The sequence below is a fragment of the Coregonus lavaretus genome (genome assembly GCF_964263955.1).
Source record: "Coregonus lavaretus genome assembly, contig: HAP1_SCAFFOLD_175, whole genome shotgun sequence".
NCBI lineage: Eukaryota > Metazoa > Chordata > Actinopteri > Salmoniformes > Salmonidae > Coregonus > Coregonus lavaretus.
The window spans coordinates 211,943-230,202 of NW_028164027.1; the positions used below are offsets into that span (position 1 = coordinate 211,943).

Genomic DNA, 18,260 nt, shown 5'->3' on the forward strand with positions numbered 1-18,260 from the left:
CGCCTCTGGATTTAGAAGCTCTTTGGCTGAACTCTTCATTGGCCACAATTCTGAAACCAAAGAGTGTGGATATACTGACAAGATACTTGTCTCTCCACCCTAACAATGGGAGTCATCATCCACAAAGGTGTACGACAGGCTGTCAAACTCCCGCCTATTTCTCTCATTAGATTGGTGGATACATCTCATTATTTTAATACATTTTTGAATATTCGATGAGAGTTGTTGACGCCTGTATTCAATGGAGAGAGACGCTATGCTACTGGCCTTAAGTCATGAATATCTCGAGACAACTTTGACAGTGTTTTTTCACAAAGTTGCCGGGATGGCAGGTGTCCTCCTTATATCAGTACACTAATAACAACACGAAACATTACGAAACTTCAATAAAATAAACCCCACGTAGCAAATAAGCCATTACATGTTTTGTTGACCAAATTCGACACCTTGATTGATTCAATACAAAAACTCGTCGCTTGATGAGCGAAAGAAACTAAACAACGCCACCTGCTGGAGAAGACAGATTTTTGGCCAAATTGGGCCTCTTCCTGTCTGCTGAAACGTCAAATTTAAAGAAAGTGATCTTGCAAATTCAGCAAGCTATGGTGTGAAATAAGCTTTTAGTGCAGTCTTTATTTTATTACTTACCGTTAATGCTGTCTTTGGTGTGCTTATCAATGCACAAGCGATTCCCTAACCGTTTAGTTAGCTAGCAAGTTAAGCAGTTGGCTAGCTGGCATATGGGGTAACGTTAGTTACAGCGTGGCGAGGGTGAATTACATGATTTCTTAAACATTCTTGCTAGTTGTAGCCAAAGGACTTTCTACAATTTCAAAATTAGCAAAGCTAGCAGCACAGTCACATTGGCTAGCTAGCAAGACGTTAATATTCTGGAGGCAGTGGAAACGCAATTCGAGCTAGCCCTCCAAGACCAGCCCAACCCGGGTTGACTTCAAAGTGCCAGGCTGTAGATACGGCTGTTTTATTTTTTATTTTATTCGAACAGAGGTACGCTACAACAGGTCTTGCTCTTGGTTTACGCCATTTATGTTGAGAAAGGTAGCTTAGTGGGTAAGAGCGTTGTGCCAGTAACCGAAAGGTCGCTGGTTCTAATCCCCGAGCCGACTAGGTGAAAAATCTGTCGATGTGCCCTTAAGCAAGGCACTTAACCCTAATTGCTCCTGTAAGTCGCTCTGGATAAGAGCGTCTGCTAAATGACGTAAATGTAATGTAAATGAGAAAAGACCATACCACACACGCCTTAGACAGGATATAGAATTCCCAGATTTTGCCCAACCCGGAAACGAGAGAAAGTCCTACTAAGGCAGGACAGACGAGTTATAAATTCAGAACGAGAAAGTGAAGGCTGTATAGAAATGACTTTTTTTTGTTTGTTTTTTAAATCATTAAATTAAACAATAAGGATTTATATCAGCCGAATCGAGGTGTAAATTACATCATGCACGCCAGTGTTTGAACTTGCAATACGGTTGCATGGGATTTCTATAAATGCAACTCTGCACATCCAACGGTAATATCCGCTATAGGTATAACATGGGGAGCCGCTTGTTGATTTGACAGCTGCAACGCAGTTACACCTCTGACAAGCGTGACACATAAACAAAAGCGAGGTTACCGCTGATCCAATTCAATCCTGGCTTGAATGGCGACGAGGTGAATAATGGTCATGTGATTGCATTAAATCACCAGACTATTCGGATGATGTCCGTTTTAGTAAATGTTTTATTTCTAAGAGATGTTATGAATAATAGAGAACAATTCACATTCAATAATGAGCTGTCACTGTGGTAACCACTATGCTGGGTCTCTGTTTAGGGTTCAGTGCTCTAAAATGAGTCTCTCAGGGGAACTTGACACAGAAGCTAAGAGGTAAGATTAACATTTTACTTCTGAGCTCAGAGTAAATGAGACTGCATGTTTGATACTGTATGATACACACATCCCCGGGCTTTCTGAACAATCACAATTAAACAACGTATTATTATAATTTTTATTATTATTGTACCACTGGTCAAGGGTAAGAAGTCAAGACTCCTGCAGTGTTTTACATACTGCTGCTACTATAACCACTACTAACATCCCTAAACTTTGAACTATCACAATCAATCAAACTTTCAACTACACGTTACTGCATGTGTATGTGTCAAATCAAAGGTTATTTGTCAAATGCACAGAATACAGCTGGGTGTAAACGGTACAATGAAATGTTTACTTGCCAGCTTCCTCTCAACAGTGATAAAAAATAATATTAATATTAGAACAATAAGGCAGTAAGGAGGTAAAAAACACTGTGGCAATAAATAGACAGTCAAACACTGTGGCATTTAAAAATAATAATTTAACCTTTATTTAGCTAGGCAAGTCAGTTAAGGACAAATTCTTATTTACAATGACGGCGTACCAAAAGGCCTCCTACGGGAAATGGGATTTTAAATAAATAAATATATATATATAAGACCAAACGCACATAAATAAATAATATGCCATTTAGCAGACGCTTTTATCCAAAGCAACTTACAGCGAGAGACAACACTACATAAAGAGAGACCTAAGACAACAACATAGCATGGCAGCAACACATGACAACACAAGGAAGGTAGCAACCCAAAATGAAAACAACATGGTAGCAACACAACATGGCAGCAGCACAACATGGTAGCAGCACAAGACATGGTACCAAGATTATTGGGCACAGACAACAGCACAAAGGGCAAGAAAGTAGAGACAACAATACATCACGCGAAGCAGCCACAACTGGCAGTAAGAGTGTCCATGATTGAGTCTTTGAATGAAGAGATGGAGATAAAACTGTCCAGTTTGAGTGTTTTTTTTTTTGCAGCTCGTTCCAGTCGCTAGCTGCAGCAAACTGGAAAGAGGAGCAACCCAGGGATGTGTGTGCTTTGGGGACCTTTAACAGAATGTGACTGGCAGAACGGGTGTTGTATGTGGAGGATGAGGGCTGCAGTAGGTATCTCAGATAGGGGGGAGTGAGGCCTAAGAGGGTTTTATAAATAAGCATCAACCAGTGGGTCTTGCGACAGGTATACAGAGATGACCAGTTTACAGAGGAGTATAGAGGGCAGTGATGTGTCCTATAAGGAGCATTGGTGGCAAATCTGATGGCCGAATGGTAAAGAACATCGAGCCGCTCGAGAGCACCCTTACCTGCCGATCTATAAATTACGTCTCCGTAATCTAGCATGGGTAGGATGGTCATCTGAATCAGGGTTAGTTTGGCAGCTGGGGTGAAAGAGGAGCGATTACGATAGAGGAAACCAAGTCTAGATTTAACCTTAGCCTGCAGCTTGGATATGTGCTGAGAGAAGGGCAGTGTACCGTCTAGCCGTACTCCCAAGGACTTGTATGAGGTGATTACCTCAAGCTCTAAACCCTCAGAGGTAGTAATCACACCGGTGGGGAGAGGGGCATTCTTCTTACCAAACCACATGACCTTTGTTTTGGAGGTGTTCAGAACAAGGTTAAGGGCAGAGAAAGCTTGTTGGACACTAAGAAAGCTTTGTTGTAGAGCGTTTAACACAATCCGGGGAGGGGCCAGCTGAGTATAAGACTGTATCATCTGCATATAAATGGATGAGAGAGCTTCCTGCTGCCTGAGCTCTGTTGTTGATGTAAATTGAGAAGAGCGTGGGGCCTAGGATCGAGCCTTGAGGTACTGCCTTGGTGACAGGCAGTGGCTGAGACAGCAGATGTTCTGACTTTATACACTGCACTCTTTGAGAGAGGTAGTTACCAAACCAGGCCAAAGACCCCTCAGAGACACCAATACTCCTTAGCCGGCCGACAAGGATGGAATGGTCTACCGTATCAAAAGCTTTGGCCATGTCAATAAAAATAGCAGCACAAGATTGCTTAGAATCAAGGGCAATGGTGACATCATTTAAGACCTATTTAAGGTTGCAGTGACACATCCATAACCTGAGCGGAAACCAGAATGCATACCAGAGAGAATACTGTAGACATCAAGAAAGCCAGTCAGCTGAATATTGACATGTTTTTCCAACACTTTTGATAAACAGGGCAAAATAGAAATTGGCCAATAACAGTTAGGATCAGCTTGATCTCCCCCTTTGAATAAAGGATGCTCCGTGGCTGCCTTCCAAGCAATGGGAACCTCCCCAGAGAGGAGAGACAGGTTAAAGGTCAGAGACAGGCTTGGTGATGAAAGGGTCTAAACCATCTGACCCAGATGTTTTTTTGGGGTCAAGTTTAAGGAGCTCCTTTAGCACCTCGGACTCCGTGACCGCCTGCAGGGAGAAACTTTGTAGCGGGGCAGGGGAAAAAGAGGGAGGAGCATCGGGGCTAGTCGCATTAGAAGGGCTGGGAGATGAGGAAATGTTGGACGGACAAGGAGGCATGGCTGAGTCAAATAGGAATCCTGACTTAATGAAGCCATGTGCTCTTTGTCAGTAACAACCACATCATCAACATTAAGGGACATGGGCAGCTGTGAGGAGGAGGGTTTATTCTCCAGGCCACAGAGAGACAACTGCTCCTTTAAAGTAACTAGCGTTAGCCTTCCGGATAGCCTAAGTCCACTTATTTCTCATCTGCCTGAACGAGAGCCAGTCAGCCTGAGTAAGCGTGTGCCGAGCTTTCGCCAAATGGAATTCTTGAGGTGGAGTAACTGCCAGATCACGGTCGAACCAGGGGCTGAACCTGTTTTTAATTCTAATTTTCTTTCTGGGGGGCGTGTTTGTTAACAATACCACTGAAAATATCAGAAAATAAGGTCCAAACGTCTTTGACAGAGGGGATCAAGCTGATTCTATACCAATTTACAGAGGCCAGGTCATGAAGGAAGGCTTGCTCGTTAAAGTTTTTTAGCAAGCGTCTATGACAAATCAGGACAGGTCGTTTCACTGAGTAGCCATTACGAACACAGGCTGTAAAACAGTGATCACTAAGGTCATTACAGAAAACACCAGACTGATACCTATCAGGATTATTTGTGAGGATAACATAAAGGAGAGTAACCTTTTCTGGGTGTTTGGCGTCATACCTTGTGGGATTGGTAATAATCTGAGAAAGATTTAGGGAGTCCCATTGCTTTAGGACTTGGTCAGGTGGTTTAAGCATGTCCCAGTTTAGGTCACCTAGCAGGACAAATTCAGACTTCGTGTAAGGGGCCAGGAGAGACCTTAGGGCAGGTAGGGTACAGGCCGGTGCTGTGTAAGGGGCCAGGAGAGACCTTAGGGCAGGTAGGGTACAGGCCGGTGCTGTGTAAGGGGCCAGGAGAGACCTTAGGGCAGGTAGGGTACAGGCCGGTACTGATGGTGGACGATAACACCCAGCAACAGTCAACAAAGAGCTATTTTAAAGCTTAATGCAAATAACCAGCAAATAAAATTGTTTGGAGACAGACTTGGTGGAGGCAACTGAGCACTGAAGGTGTTCCTTGGTAAAGATTGCCACTCCACCACCTTTGGAAGATCTGTCTTGCCGAAAAAGGTTCTAACCAGAAAGGTTAACATCAGTGTTCAAAACACTCTTTCTTAACCACGTCTCAGTAATGACCAACACATCTGGATTGGAGCTGTGAACCCACACTTTCAATTGATCCATTTTAGGTAATACGCTTCTTTATGGCAATAAATAGACAGTCAAACGCAGTCAATAAATAGACAGTCAAACGCAGTCAATAAATAGACAGTCAAACACTGTCAATAAATAGACAGTCAAACACTGTGTCAATAAATAGACAGTCAAACACAGTCAATAAATAGACAGTCAAACACTGTGTCAATAAATAGACAGTCAAACACTGTGTCAATAAATAGACAGTCAAACACTGTGTCAATAAATAGACAGTCAAACACTGTGTCAATAAATAGACAGTCAAACACTGTGTCAATAAATAGACAGTCAAACGCAGTGTCAATAAATAGACAGTCAAACGCAGTGTCAATAAATAGACAGTCAAACGCAGTGTCAATAAATAGACAGTCAAACGCAGTGTCAATAAATAGACAGTCAAACGCAGTGTCAATAAATAGACAGTCAAACGCAGTGTCAATAAATAGACAGTCAAACGCAGTGTCAATAAATAGATAGTCAAATAGTAATAAAGCACAAAAGATACATAGAAAAGTGTGTGTTTGTGGAATTCTATAATTTTCTCTGTTTCTGCACCAGGATCAGTATTAAGATCTACAAGTCTCTTTCTCTCTCTCTCTCTCTCTGTCTCTGTCTCTCTGTCTCTGTCTCTGTCTAGTGGATGGTCTACTCTGCCAGAGGATCGGTCCAAGTGTGCTGTGTGTGAACAGGTGCTGAGGGATCCAGTCTCTATCACCTGTGGACACAGGTTCTGCAGACAGTGCATCACCAGATACTGGGAGCAGCCTGCTCCTTCAGGGCAGTATGACTGTCCTCAGTGTAGGAAGAGGTCCAGAACACGTCCAGTTCTACTGCCACTGATTGAACCCACTGATGACGCAAGGGGCTCTGAAAACAGTGAGACCATTCTCATTAAGCTCATGTTTCATTGGCCCAAACCATATACACTGACTGTAGAAAATATTTGGACTCTACAAGGTGTCGAAAGCGTTCCTCAGGGACCGCTGGCCCATATTCACTCCAATGCTTCCCAACAGTTGTGTCAAGTTGACTGGATGTCCTTTGGGTGGTGGACCACTCTTGATACACACGGGAAACTGTTGAGCGTGAGAAAAACCTATCAGCGTTGCAGTTCTTGACACAAACCGGTGCGCCTGGCACCTACTACCATACCCCGTTCAAATGCACTTAAATATTTTGTCTTGCCCATTCACCCTCTGAATGGAACACATACACAATCCATGTCTCAAGGCTTAAAATTCCTTCTATAACCCGTCTCCTCCCCTTCATCTACACTGATTTGAAGTGGATTTAACAAGTGACATCAATAAGGGATCATAGCTTTCACCCGGATTCACCTGGTCAGTCTATGTCATGGAAAGAGCAAGTGTTCTTAATGTTTTGTCCACTCAGTGTAATGTATTTTAAAAGCAATGTCAGAGCTTCTAATCTTCCAGCATGTGGTCAGGCCAAGATACACATCAATACAAGTGAATGTGTTTGCTTGATACACATGACATTTCTCAGCAAATTCTATTCTTCTCTTTTCAGTGGATGTCAGCCTGCAGAGAGCCATAGTAAACCACAAAGCCAGTCTGAAAAGGAGGTATGAATGCGTGATCGAAGGCGTGTTAAAAGCAGGGGGTCAAACCCCACTCAACGGGATTTCCACAGAGCTCTACATCACAGAGGGAGAGAGAGAAGGGGTTAACAATGAACATGAGGTGTGGCAGGCAGACCCAGCATCCAGGACGCCAACCTCCCGTGACGCAGCAATCCACTGCAATGACATCTTTAAACCCTTACCAGGCCAAGAGAGAAGCATCAGAACTGTGCTGACGAAGGGCATCGCTGGCATCTGAAAAACCGTGTCTGTGCAGAAGTTCATCCTAGACTGGGCTGAAGGGAAGACGAACCAAGACGTGGATATCATATTTGTGCTTCCTTTCCGGGAGCTGAACTTGATCAAAGATCGCCAGTACACTCTTCTCAGACTTCTCGGTGACTTCCACCCAGAACTAGACATAGGCAATGCAAAGAAACTCACTGCCTGTAAAGCTATGTTCATCTTGGACGGTTTGGATGAAAGCAGAATTCCATTGGATTTTCAGCGCAACGAAATGGTGTCTGATGTCACCCAGACATCGTCTGTAGATGTTCTGCTGACAAACCTCATCCAGGGTAACCTGCTTCCCTCTGCTCTCCTCTGGATAACCTCCAGACCAGCAGCAACCAATCAGATCCCCCCTGAGTGTGTTGACCAGGTGACAGAGGCGCGAGGGTTCAACGACCCACAGAGGGAGGAGTACTTCAGGAAGAGATTCAGTGATGATGAGGACCTGGCCAACAGAATAATCTCCCACATAAAGACGTCAAGGAGCCTCCACGTCATGTGTCACATGCCAGTCTTCTGTTGGATTTCTGCAATAGTCCTTGAACACATGTTGAGTACAGACAAGAGAAGGGAGATGCCCAAGACTCTGACTGAGACGTTCACACACTTCGCGCTCATTCACACCAGCCTGAAGAACCAGAAGTATCATGGAAGAGACGAGGTGGATCAACAGGAGCTCATGGAGTCAGATAAGGAAGTTCTTCTGAAGCTGGGGAAGCTGGCGTTTGAACATCTGGAAAAGGGCAATCTCCTTTTCTATGAAGAAGACCTGAATGAGTGTGGCATTGATGTCAAAGAAGCCTCCGTGTACTCAGGAGTGTGCGCACAAGTCTTTAAAGAAGAGTCTGTGTTATTTCAGAGAGTGGTGTACTGCTTTGTTCATCTGAGCGTTCAGGAGTTTCTCTCTGCTGTCTACGTGTACCACTGTTACTCAACCGAGAACATGGATGCACTGAAGCCCTTCCTCCAGGCGTCTAGAGACACGTCTGAAGAGCTAACCTTGCGTGAGCTGCTGAAGAGTACAGTGAATAAAGCCTTGGAGAGCAAGAACGGACACCTGGACCTTGTTGTCCGCTTCCTTCATGGCATGTCACTGGAGTCCAATCAGAAACTCCTACGAGGTCTGGTGACACCGACCGAAAGCAGTCCAGAGAGCGTCCAGAAAATAACCCGATCCCTGAAGGGGATGCAGAGTAACAGCATATCCCCTGAGAGGTGCGTCAATCTCTTCCACTGTCTGATAGAGATGAAAACCCATTCAGTACAGCAGGAAATCCAAAAATACTTGAGGTCAGAGAAAAGATCCAAAAACCTCGCGCTCACATACTGTTCAGCGCTGGCCTACATGCTACAGATATCAGAGGAGGTTCTGGAGGTGTTTGACCTGAAGCAATACAAGACATCACAGGAGGGTCGTAGGAGACTGCTTCCAGCTGTGAGAGTCTGCAGAAAGGCTCTGTAAGTATCCATGGTAATATCAATCACACCAAACTGCACTGTAGGTACAGCAGTATTTTCACTGGCTGACTAGATGTTCTATTCAAATCAAAAAACGAACACATTTGAATACAAATTGATCAGAAAGTATTGAGCCGTGTATACAGGGTGTACGCATGTATTTATGACGGGTAATAGTTTACTTGTAAACTGTAGATAATCAAATACAGTGGGGGAAAAAAGTATTTAGTCAGCCACCAATTGTGCAAGTTCTCCCACTTAAAAAGATGAGAGGGTCCTGTAATTTTCATCATAGGTACACATCAACTATGACAGACAAATTGAGAAAAAATAATCCAGAAAATCACATTGTAGGATTTTTAATGAATTTATTTGCAAATTATGGTGGAAAATAAGTATTTGGTCACCTACAAACAAGCAAGATTTCTGGCTCTCACAGACCTGCAACTTCTTCTTTAAGAGGCTCCTCTGTCCTCCACTCGTTACCTGTATTAATGGCACCTGTTTGAACTTGTTATCAGTATAAAAGACACCTGTCCACAACCTCAAACAGTCACACTCCAAACTCCACTATGGCCAAGACCAAAGAGCTGTCAAAGGACACCAGAAACAAAATTGTAGACCTGCACCAGGCTGGGAAGACTGAATCTGCAATAGGTAAGCAGCTTGGTTTGAAGAAATCAACTGTGGGAGCAATTATTAGGAAATGGAAGACATACAAGACCACTGATAATCTCCCTCGATCTGGGGCTCCACGCAAGATCTCACCCCGTGGGGTCAAAATGATCACAAGAACGGTGAGCAAAAATCCCAGAACCACACGGGGGGACCTAGTGAATGACCTGCAGAGAGCTGGGACCAAAGTAACAAAGCCTACCATCAGTAACACACTACGCCGCCAGGGACTCAAATCCTGCAGTGCCAGACGTGTACCCCTGCTTAAGCCAGTACATGTCCAGGCCCGTCTGAAGTTTGCTAGAGTGCATTTGGATGATCCAGAAGAGGATTGGGAGAATGTCATATGGTCAGATGAAACCAAAATATAACTTTTTGGTAAAAACTCAACTCGTCGTGTTTGGAGGACAAAGAATGCTGAGTTGTATCCAAAGAACACCATACCTACTGTGAAGCATGGGGGTGGAAACATCATGCTTTGGACCAGGACGACTGATCCGTGTAAAGGAAAGAATGAATGGGGCCATGTATCGTGAGATTTTGAGTGAAAACCTCCTTCCATCAGCAAGGGCATTGAAGATGAAACGTGGCTGGGTCTTTCAGCATGACAATGATCCCAAACACACCGCCCGGGCAACGAAGGAGTGGCTTCGTAAGAAGCATTTCAAGGTCCTGGAGTGGCCTAGCCAGTCTCCAGATCTCAACCCCATAGAAAATATTCGGAGGGAGTTGAAAGTCCGTGTTGCCCAGCGACAGCCCCAAAACATCACTGCTCTAGAGGAGATCTGCATGGAGGAATGGGCCAAAATACCAGCAACAGTGTGTGAAAACCTTGTGAAGACTTACAGAAAACGTTTGACCTGTGTCATTGCCAACAAAGGGTATATAACAAAGTATTGAGAAACTTGTTATTGACCAAATACTTATTTTCCACCATAATTTGCAAATAAATTCATTAAAAATCCTACAATGTGATTTTCTGGATTTTTTTCTTCTCATTTTGTCTGTCATAGTTGACGTGTACCTATGATGCAAATTACAGGCCTCTCTCATCTTTTTAAGTGGGAGAACTTGCACAATTGGTGGCTGACTAAATACTTTTTTCCCCCACTGTATAGCTGGGTCATGTCCAGAAAGGAATAGGACCCACGTCTGGAAAATGCAACCGTATTTTCAGATACAAATGTATTACTGCTAAATTGTTATTCTTTTCAAGAATTCAGATAAACTAATCTCAAGGTATCTCGTAAACAATTGCATACAAGCATTCAGAAATCAACCCATGGCCACAGTAAAAGAACCCCCCCCCCCCGTTATGATGAGTTTCTCGGGTATCAAAGAATCAAGGATGCAAGGATATACTGAGACACTTTGTAGAAAGTTAATGCAAATGTTTAATGATCGGTACCGGGTTCATTACAACAATGACCAGAGCTTTGCCCCTTTGGTGTTACGAACTAACTTGAACAAAGGAGACACTCTACTTTATATAACTCCTATTACCCTCTTCCTGGCATACATCTGGTAAGTCTCCGTGGGCACTCCCTGTCTTTGATGTTCATCACTCTTTACCCCAAGTCACTATCCTGCCCATCACTCATGCTATCCTAAACATCACTAATCTACCTTGCCATAATGGGAATGTAGACTTCCTGTCTCCTAACCACTTATCTTAGTAACTCTAACCTGTTCCCCACGATACTATGACATGACATCATTACACCCCCCCCCAAATGAAATGCCTATCTAAGTGGTAGCACTTCATGCACAATGTTATTTTGAAGAGCACGGATGTGATAGGCCGAGAGATGATCACCTGATGACTTCAGAACCAGATACCCACCTCCTAGCAACAGCAATGGCAAACGATGTGCAGGTGTCCACCATTCACCTAGTAACAGAGTTCCATAGGACTAAGCAGTAAAACTCCAAACAGGGTCACAAAACATCCCACTTGAATGATTCTGTAAGTAATACAGCACATTCCTGACAGAGGACGCACCTGATACAGCAGTAACCATAGTTTAATTAAGAACTGGTGCCAACTCTGGTTGAAAACTGAGAAACCTTAAAGGGGCAGCGCACAATTTTACTATAGTGCTATACTGGTGTTATCAACTCCACTATGGTATCCAAAAGTAACACAGGGTTACACTAGCAGGGAAAGCTAAACTTACAGTAACATTAATACAACCTATCTCACGTATTTACTCTGTATTTGCAGACTTGCTGGCTGTCAACTCATAGATGCATCTTGTGAGCTGTTGGTCTCTGCTCTCAGCTCAAACCCCTCACATCTAAGAGAGCTGGACGTGAGCAACAATGACCTGACGGATTCAGGAGTGAAGCGGCTCTCTGCTGGACTGGGGAATCCCCACTGTAAACTGGAGACTCTGAAGTCAGTACCCCACAGCTTGTTCAATAAGTGATCCATAGTTTGAGAATACTGTTGATAAGATTTAGAATGATATCAAAATCAATTGTCCATCTTTATCAGGGATGAGGATATGGATGTCTCATGATAGAATGGGGGAGGGATTGGGTCTCTAATGGCTGTACTGTACATGATTGGACGTTTTTGTTCAAATTAAAGGTAGAGGACAAAAAAACAGCCTATTTTGATTGATTTCATCTGGAATGACCCTGCAGGCTATTTTCATTGATTTCATATGGAATGACCCTGCAGGCTATTTTGATTGATTTCATATGGAATGACCATGCAGGCTATTTTGATTGATTTCGTATAGAATGACCCTGCAGGCTATTTTGATTGATTTCGTATGGAATGACCCTGCAGGCTATTTTGATTGATTTCATATGGAATGACCCTGCAGGCTATTTTTGATTGATTTCATATGGAATGACCCTGCAGGCTATTTTTGATTGATTTCATATGGAATGACCCTGCAGGCTATTTTTGATTGATTTCATATGGAATGACCCTGCAGGCTATTTTTGATTGATTTCATATGGAATGACCCTGCAGGCTATCAGGCTGTGGAGTCACAGAAGAAGGCTGCACTGCCCTGGTCTCAGCTCTGAGGTCAAACCCCTACCACCTGAGAGAGCTGGACCTGAGTGACAATCACCTAGGAGACTCAATAGCGCAACATGTCTCTCTTGGATTAGAAGGTTCAATCGGGAGACTGGAGATCCTAAGGTCAGCAATATGGCTCGATTGTTTTTGTTTTGAGTAATCCATCAGGTTTGATCTTCAGAGTTTGTCATTTACCATCAACTGCTGTGAAACTCGGTGGAAACACAAATGGGGAAACCTCATGTTATTGACTCTGTATTCGCAGTGTCTCCGGCTGTAAACTCACAGAAGCGTCTTGTGAAGTGTTGTCCTCAGCTCTCAGTTCCTCCTCACACCTGAGAGAGCTGGATCTGAGTAACAATGACCTGCTGGATTCAGGAGTGAAGCGGCTCTCTGCTGGACTGGGGAATTCACAATGTAAACTGGAGATTCTGAGGTCAGTTTTTCCTCTATTTGGTGATAACAGTTCACCAGATCTGTGTGTTAACAAACTCGGCATTATACTCAATAAGATATGCATCTGACACCTCACTGTCTTGTCTTTTTGACTGACACTTATGGAGCTGTTGCTTTTTAAACTTTACATTTTTTGACAAATATTGTAATTGTTATGCAATCTAGTTTGTCTATACGTGAGTCCAATAACTATGAATAGTTAAACTTTTATAAAGGCATGTTGATTGTTAACTTGACGTGTCTTCACATTACAAGCAACATACGAGGCAACAGCTAATTGGGGATCATCAGAAATACTCAACCCCAAGTTCCCACAGGGCCTCATTAGCATATTGCAGGGAAGCCCCAACTTTTTCTGCACACGAACCCCAAATGGAGACTAGAAAATGCAGTGTACCCCACTTGAAAAAAATTATATTCCCTAGGTGACACTGCATTCATATTCATTCAAGTTGATGTCCCTCAAGCGATCCCAACATATACAGATGTAATGTCTTAATTTGACCAGTTTCTCACAGCAGGAAATTAGTCCTGCAGCAACAGGAAATGTGAATGATTATGTGGATTATATTAATGGACGTTTTTTGTAGGGCTTGATACTTTTTTTTTTTTTTTTCGTTAGGGCAAATCAAGTCTGACATTTTTAAAAGTGGAAGTTACAAACTTTTAAAAGCCTTTTTAAACCTTGAATACACTACAAGTTTCCATTTTCTGCCATGTAGGAACGATCTCTGCGACAACAGAGTGATCAGAACATCTGTAATAATGACATGAAAGCGCATTCTAACAGTGTAAAAGGCTTGTTTGCAGGTTGAATTATTTTATTTTGAGAAATCCAATAGGTTTGGTCTTCAGAGTTTGTCATTTACCATCAACTGCTGTGAAACTCGGGTGGAAACACAAATGGGGAAACCTCATGTTATTGACTCTGTATTCGCAGTGTCTCCGGCTGTAAACTCACAGAAGCGTCTTGTGAAGTGTTGTCCTCAGCTCTCAGTTCCTCCTCACACCTGAGAGAGCTGGATCTGAGTAACAATGACCTGCTGGATTCAGGAGTGAAGCGGCTCTCTGCTGGACTGGGGAATTCACAATGTAAACTGGAGATTCTGAGGTCAGTGTTCCTCTATTTGGTGATAACAGTTCACCAGATCTGTTTGTTAACAAACTCGCCATTATACTCAATAAGATATACATCTGACACCTCACGGTCTCTCTTAACTGACAGTTATGGAGCTGTTGCTTTTTACATTTTAAATTTTAAAATATTATAATTATTTTACAAGCAATGCTGTGATAATTTCATATAAAATATTGTAATTGTTGTGCAATCTAGGTTGTCTATACGTGAGTCCAATAACTATGAATGGTGTAGCTTTATGAAGACATGTTGATTTGTTAAACTGCCGTGTCTTCACAGTACACGCAACTAAGGAGAGAGACGCTTTCCTTGTGATCCCAACACATAGTGATGACATGAAAGCTCTGTGATTGGCAGAGAGGTTTTGAACTCTCTTTTGTTATTGGTCTATTAACCAATTTACCGCATGGTGATGTCACCATGGAAAGCCAAAGCTCCCGCCCCCATGCAACCTGCTGATTTAGAAGGTCCAGATTGTATTTTCAACCAGCAACTATCAAGAAATAACACGGATCACAGTTTTACAGTCTTAGTTTCATCAGCTGTTGTACAATATGATATCAAACATCTCTGTTGTACAATATGATATATAAAACATCTCTGTTGTACAATATGATATATAAAACATCTCTGTTGTACAATATGATATATAAAACATCTCTGTTGTACAATATGATATATAAAACATCTCTGTTGTACAATATGATATATAAAACATCTCTGTTGTACAATATGATATATAAAACATCTCTGTAGTACAATATGATATATAAAACATCTCTGTTGTACAATATGATATATAAAACATCTCTGTTGTACAATATGATATATAAAACATCTCTGTTGTACAATATGATATATAAAACATCTCTGTTGTACAATATGATATATAAAACATCTCTGTTGTACAATATGATATAAAACATCTCTGTTGTACAATATGATATAAAAAACATCTCTGTTGTACAATATGATATATAAAACATCTCTGTTGTACAATATGATATAAAACACAGGAAAAACGGAATTGTGACTGCACTGGGTCTTTAAGTTTAGGTCCCGACTCATACTGTAATAATGACATGAGGGCATACCCATCTGAAGAGAAGGAACATTCATTTTTAAAGATTACAAATTTTATCAAGGGACCCCCATCCCCCGACCTAAAGTTTGGGGAAACACTGGCATATGGCCAATCAGATGCTTTATTGAAGTTTGGGAACCACTGGCATATGGCCAATCAGATGCTGTATTGAAGTTTGGGAACCACTGGCATATGGCCAATCAGATGCTGTATTGAAGTTTGGGAACCACTGGCATATGGCCAATCAGATGCTGTATTGAAGTTTGGGAACCACTGGCATATGGCCAATCAGATGCTGTATTGAAGTTTGGGAACCACTGGCATATGGCCAATCAGATGCTGTATTGAAGTTTGGGAACCACTGGCATATGGCCAATCAGATGCTGTATTGAAGTTTGGGAACCACTGGCATATGGCCAATCAGATGCTGTATTGAAGTTTGGGAACCACTGGCATATGGCCAATCAGATGCTGTATTGCGGATATTATGCAAATAACACCACAGTAATGATATTATGAATACATGTATAAATAGATACAGCTGACACTCTAGTTTCACCACCATTTTAGAATAGCAGTGTGATTTTTGGAATCATGTTCAACTCTCTGCAGGTTGGCGTTCTGTGAAGTCACAGAGGAAGGCTGTGCTTCTCTGGCCTCAGCTCTGAAGTCAAACCCTTCACACCTGAGAGAGCTGGACCTGAGCTACAATCACCCAGGAGACTCAGGACTCAGACTGCTCTCCGCTAGACTGGAGGATCCACACTTCAGACTGGAGAAACTCAAGTATGTAGAGGGTTTTATGTCAATCGATGTTGAGCGACGTACTGTAAGATATATGTTTCTGACCTATCAGGTTAGTTGTGATAATTACATGTACTTTAAGCCATGCATACTTAACCACCACCTGGACGGTGTGATGTGGTGACCTTGTCTGTACATTGACTGTCTGTTCTTCTAACCCCTGCAGTGTGGAACATGGTGGAGAGTACACAATAAAACATGGGCTTGGAAAATGTGAGTGTTGACTGCTGTGAAGAATAATCCTGTTAGTCTTATTTCAAGTTGACTCGGAAGAAATATCATTTTTCAGAGCCTGAGTGTCTGGTTATACTTAAAGGACCCTCGCTCTGTTGGGATTATTTATTGGTGTGTGAGTTTATGATCATACAGTATAACATATGATCATTCAACAAATCTTACTTGACTTTTTCCCTTGGCCCTTTAATACAGAGAAACATTAACATTGTGATGTGGCCCTTTAATACAGAGAAACATTAACATTCTGATGTGGCCCTTTAATATAGAGAAACATTAACATTCTGATGTGGTCCTTTTAATACAGAGAAACATTAACATTCTGATGTGGCCCTTTAATACAGAGAAACATTAACATTCTGATGTGGCCCTTTTAATACAGAGAAACATTAACATTCTGATGTGGTCCTTTAATACAGAGAAACATTAACATTCTGATGTGGCCCTTTAATACAGAGAAACATTAACATTCTGATGTGGTCCTTTAATACAGAGAAACATTAACATTCTGATGTGGTCCTTTAATACAGAGAAACATTAACATTCTGATGTGGTCCTTTAATACAGAGAAACATTAACATTCTGATGTGGCCCTTTAATACAGAGAAACATTAACATTCTGATGTGGCCCTTTTTAATACCTAGAAACATTAACATTCTGATGTGGCCCTTTTAATACCGAGAAACATTAACATTCTGATGTGGCCCTTTTAATAGCTAGAAACATTAACATTCTGATGTGGCCCTTTTAATAGCTAGAAACATTAACATTCTGATGTGGCCCTTTTAATAGCTAGAAACATTAACATTGTGATGTGGCCCTTTAATACCTAGAAACATTAACATTCTGATGTGGTCCTTTAATACAGAGAAACATTAACATTCTGATGTGGCCCTTTAATACAGAGAAACATTAACATTGTGATATGATGATGATTTGTAATATATTGTGTCCCGGTCTCCCCCAATCAGATGCCTGTGATCTCACCCTGGACCCAAACACAGCACACAGAAACCTCTCTCTGTCTGAGGAGAACAGAAAGGTGACATGGACGAGCGAGGAGCAGCCCTATCCTGATCACCCGGAGAGATTTCAGGGTTTCGACCAGGTGCTGTGTAGAGAGGGTCTGTCTGGGCTCTGTTACTGGGAGGTAGAGTGGAGTGGGAGAGGGGGTCATATAGGAGTTGCATATAAAGGAATCGGTAGGTCAGGAAGGGGTGATGACAGTGGGTTTGGACCCAATGACAAAGCCTGGTGTCTGGTCTGTGGTGACGGCTTTTACTCTACCTGGCACAATAACAAACTCATTAGCATACCTGCCCCCTCCTCCTCCCCCTCCAACAGAGTAGGACTGTTTCTGGACTGGCCAGCCGGCACTGTGTCTTTCTACAAAGTCTGTTCTGATACGCTGACTCACCTGTACACGTTCTACACCACATTTACTGAGCCCCTCTACCCAGGTTTTTTTGTTTGGTGTTACTCCTCAGTATCCCTGTGTCAGCTGGTCCCTGGTCCTGTTCAGGAGTAGGACCTGCCGTATCGCATCGCGTCCTGCCATGTACCACACCTCCTGGGCCTTATTGCTTAATTATAAAACGGGGTTCTGGGAAATCTGCAATTTGACTGGTTTAAATGGTGTGTCAAGCCGTTGACGATTCCCCTATACCCACACATCATTTGGAAGTAGTGTCAGTTGTAATGTAGATATTTAGTATTGATTCTAGATGGTATATTGGCCATACAATCCTGTCTTGGCCATATACCACAAACCCTGAGGTGCCTTATTGCTATTATAAACAGGTTACTAATGTAATTAGAACAGTCAAAATAAATGTTTTGTCATACCCGTGGTATACGTTCTGATATAACACGGCTGTCAGCCAA

At 42.4% G+C, this 18,260-nt stretch overlaps 1 pseudogene across 1 annotated transcript; it reads left to right on the top strand.

Moving 5' to 3' along the window:
* Positions 1 to 1,538: 1,538 nt before the first annotated feature.
* On the top strand, positions 1,539 to 18,260 carry LOC311117554 (NACHT, LRR and PYD domains-containing protein 3-like; annotated as a pseudogene). The gene is made up of 11 exons (XR_014615570.1): positions 1,539 to 1,674; positions 1,837 to 1,890; positions 6,254 to 6,492; positions 7,147 to 8,947; positions 11,847 to 12,020; positions 12,609 to 12,782; positions 12,925 to 13,095; positions 14,056 to 14,226; positions 15,950 to 16,123; positions 16,308 to 16,354; positions 17,348 to 18,260. The product of XR_014615570.1 is annotated as an NACHT, LRR and PYD domains-containing protein 3-like (transcript).